Below are 4,534 nucleotides of genomic sequence, written 5' to 3' on the forward strand. Positions count from 1 at the left end.
CTCTCACACCAAGATGAATGTATCAATGCAAACCAAATCAATCACTAAATCAATAAAGCTAGCAAGCATTAAGAACACAAGGTTGAAACTCAATTAAACTCAGATTAAAAGAAAAACACAATGTAAATCTAAACAAAGAATAGAATCCTGGGTTTCACATGCCCAAATACACACAAGGGTTTAGCTTTTCTATGGAGCAAAATTACAAAAAAAATGATAAAAGAGTAAAAATCTATCAATGCCATGGAAATAAATCCCTTTGAATTTATGATGATGGCCTTGATGGGTAGTCTCAACGGCTTGATGGATTCCTCTCAGAAGCTAAGGTTGCAGATGGCTTCCTTGATGTTATGGCGAAGGAGAAATTGATCAAAGTTCAGTGAAGAAACGTCCCAAAAGCTGCAAAGACCTCATATCCAAACCCTAGCCACCTTGCCTCTCAAAAGCCATGAAAAAGTCCCTAAAGAATAGGGCAAAGCGACCTTTTATAATTAATAACCCATACTTGTCAAGTATCTCTACCCACCTGTGAACACTAACTACTATAGTACTGCTACATTATTGATTGAGTCCCACAAGTGCACAAGTTATCAAGTAATACCTTTCCCGCAAGCACGAGAGGATCATATTCCCTGGGGTCCCAAGAGCTGCTATTACTTCCCCTTAGACAACACTGTCTAGTCTAACTAAGGTAGGTTTAAAATAAAATAAGAAAACTAACAAGAGAGATAACTATAGACAAGTTGGACTAAGGCACACCATGTAAGAATATTAAGGAAACAAATAACAATGAAAGTACGAGGCTCTGGGGGAGGGATCCCCTTGGGGCTATAAAGCTAGAAAGGATGCTAGAATTACATAGGCAATGGTGGTTTTGGGCTAAGAGACATCCAAAAGTAGGTTACTCCGATGGTCACTACGATTAACCCATAATCCCATACATGTATTAGGTCAGAATCGCTTCCGCCCAAATCCCATACGCCTAGGGAAATCTCTAATTAGGGTCAAACTCAATGTCTAGGTTCATCCCTAATAGTCAAAGGGATACGAAAATACCCGATGGCCACAGCGTATTCATACATGAATCTCTTCTAAGACAAGTATGTCTAGTAAAAGGGTGATGGTCATGCAACTAAGTACAACCTAGAAATCAAACCATATAGTTCTCATGCAATTTGATACATCAAAGAACACAAAGCTTAAACCACAAACCAAACCAAATGCCATAAATGAAAATCACAACATCCATACAAGAAAGTTCATCCTAAGGTTCACCGGATTTCCGATAACCTTGGGAGTCTATTTCAACATAAATAAAAGAGAAATCTCAAAATATATAGGAAGCCTAAGCAAAATCATAGAAAAACTCCCTTAGACTAGTTGACTAAAAGGTGGTGATGAGAATATATCGATCCGCACTGGCAAGCTCCTTGATGATCTCTTTCATAGTAACCCTCTCCCTTAATCTTGCTTCTTAGAACCATCTTCTCTGACCCCTTAATGCCCTAGAAGATGATGGTGGAGAAACGAGTGGCTAAAAACCCCTTCAATGATGCCATAACCCTTTTTTTAAAGTGTTCTCGGGATAGCTTCACGAGCTGGTTCACGGGCGTGAAAAAACCTGTCAGAGCCTCGGGATTTTTGTCAAAATTTCTGTCAAGATGATAAGTGTTTTTGCACTATGAATACGAAGTATTATTTTCTTATGATGAGAATTACTTTTATCAGATTTTATCACTAATGCATGTGTTTTTGTGTTCTTTTGCACATATAGGATTGTGAAGCCAAATATGAAAGAAAGAAACCAAAGTAGATTGTGATTGTACTTTATTGATGAAGTCTTGGAGTGAACAAAAGTGAAGACACAAGTTGTGATCGAAGATACATGAATGTGTGCCAACCTCCATGCGCTTAAGAAATTATATGGTTTGGAGGGGCACAAAGGCAGTCACATTTGCATATTCCAACTTGTGCAATGTTAGCAAGATCTTCATAAATATGGGCATTTTATTGAAGAAGCAATGCGATCTATGGCATAGACGTGTACCCATTTAAGTTGCCTCGATAAAAAGTGTGGATTCGAGAGTATTTTGGCGGAGTACTATAGCAGGTTATTGTAGCAAATCACTGTAGCAATTTATTGTAGCAGTTATTGTTCACAACCCACAAAAAATCAGATTTCCAGAAATCCACATGGGCGTGTGGAAAATTCCACACGCCCGTGTGGATGCCTGATTCCAACGCTTTATAAAGCCGTGACTTGTACTGATTTGGGGATCCATCTTTCATCCTTTTCTCCATCTTTTCTCCAACTTTTGGGAGGCCGACGGCTAGGGTTTAGAAGGGCCTTTGGCAATGGTTTTGGAGAGGTTATACGGCTTTGACACCATGTTTCTCTTGGAAGATAGTTATTGGGGGAGCTTTCATCATCACCGATCCGGTGAGGTGTGCCCTACGCTTGATAAGAGGATATTTGGAGAAGACGAGGCTACTCAACAAGACCATCGACATGAATACCAAGGGGGTTTACTTATGGATTACATGTTTTTACTTTCGATTTTATTATTGATTGTATCTTGCTCCATAGAGAGCTAAAGCCCCTAGTCTATACTTGGACTTGTAAACCCTAGGATGTTATTGTTTCATTGATCTTTTATTATGTTTTCCTTAATTGATGCCTTTAATTTAGTTCCAATCTTGAATGCTTGTTGAATTATTTCTCTCTTAGAGTGACACTAGGGTTGAGAGTCCATTTTGGTAGCCTTTGTGGATGACTGACACACCATAAGGGTTAGACATTACTAGATTGGAGAGGGTTGAGAGGTTGAGTCGAGCGGTAGCAGAGCGTCACCTTTTTCCTCCAGTGTGATTTATCCTACCTTAAGTTCCTAAAGTTATTTGCGATCACAATAGAGTCAAGTGCTAAGAGAGGAACTTCGGTGGGGCTTAGTTGTGTGAGCAACAGTGTGAAGCGTTGAAGTAATCCTTAGTATCTGGGGCTTAATTGTGACTAGGGGTCTTTCGCCTAGACCAAAGGGTCAGATCTACATATAGGAATAAGGTTTATCACTTAGAATCCCTAGAGCTTCTTAGAACTTTACACAGTGTGAGATTTGAGATTGAGCGATTTCTCCGCTAGGGCATAGTGTAGAGTTAGTCACCGGTGACCTTAGGTTTGGGACCGTATATTTTAGGATTTGCATGACTCATTAAGCATCAGTTAAGAGACATACATGTGGTCTTGCACTTGACTCAATAACCCTAAGGGGAGCAATGTCCAAGTGCCCCACTTTCTATCGATTGCCTTTATTCTCATTTTATTGTGCCTATCTTTTCTTATTGTTTTTAGTCTTGTTCACATTGATTTTACCCACACTATTATTGTTTCATCTTCATTTATTTAAGTAGCAATCATTGTGTTTCTATTCACTATTCCCTATGGATACGATAACCCACTCACTTAGGATTTATTACTTCGACAAACCCATGCACTTGCGGGTCACACGCAAGGGGCGTTGTCAAGTTTTTGGCATTGTTGCCGGGGAATAGGGCATTTTTGAGACACTTTGCACTTTGCTATTTAGCTATTCATCATTTATTCTATTTGACCTTTTCTTATTCTATCATCATTCTGATTTGTTTTTTTTTTCTTTTGTAGCAGCTCCAGGTTATGACCCGAGGGAACTCTTCGACATTGTTTGAAAGAGATCCTGAACTTGAACGAGCACTCAGAAGAAGAGGTAAAGAACATGTACAAGAACTGCTAAATCCATCTAAAGTAGAAGGTGAAGAGTCATAAAACATGGCAGAACAGAAATGAGAAGAGGACACTCTCCGATTATGCCAAACCCTCAGTTTTGTGCACACAATCTAGTATTGTGCGGCCACCTTTTATGGCTCAGGATTTTGAGTTAAAGCCGGCATTCATCCACATGTTACAGTAGTTCACACCGTTTAATGGTTTGGCCGATGAGAATCCAAACAGTCACATAAAGAATTTTTTGGAAATGTGCGACATGATCAAGATCGATGGTGTTACGGATGATGCCATCAAGTTGAGAGCCTTCCTATTTTCCTAGAAGGGAGAGCGAAGCAATGGCTACATTCATTACCTCGAGCATCGATTACTACATGGGAGGAGATGGTAGAAGCTTTTCTCGCCCGATATTTTTCTCCTGGAAAAATTTGCTAAAACTTAGGAATGAAATATCCTCCTTCATGCAAACAGAATTAAAGTCTCTATTTGAGATATGGGAGAGGTTCAAGGAGCTCCCACGGAAATGTCCTCAACATGGGTTTCCCGAGTGGATGATTATTCAGACTTTTTACAACCGGTTGAACCCTAGTATAAGGCAGTTACTTGATGCAGCAGCAGGAGGTACCTTAGGTAGCAAAACCCCCAGAGAATCACAACAATTAATTGAAGAAATGGGTTTGAATAGCTACTAGTGGAATGAAAGAGAAAAAGAAGAAAGTTTCCGATCTCTAGTAGAGTCATTGAACAAGAAGTTAGACACTCTAACTTCTCCTAGAT

The 4,534-nt window shown here is 39.5% G+C and overlaps 1 non-coding gene across 1 annotated transcript; it reads right to left on the reverse strand.

The window, feature by feature from the left end:
- Positions 1-4,191: 4,191 nt before the first annotated feature.
- LOC120269599 lies at positions 4,192-4,298 on the reverse strand. Its single transcript, XR_005539246.1, has one exon. It is a non-coding gene; the product is annotated as a small nucleolar RNA R71 (small nucleolar RNA).
- Between the last annotated feature and the right edge of the window lie 236 nt (positions 4,299-4,534).

This window comes from Dioscorea cayenensis, chromosome 9 (genome assembly GCF_009730915.1).
Source record: "Dioscorea cayenensis subsp. rotundata cultivar TDr96_F1 chromosome 9, TDr96_F1_v2_PseudoChromosome.rev07_lg8_w22 25.fasta, whole genome shotgun sequence".
NCBI lineage: Eukaryota > Viridiplantae > Streptophyta > Magnoliopsida > Dioscoreales > Dioscoreaceae > Dioscorea > Dioscorea cayenensis.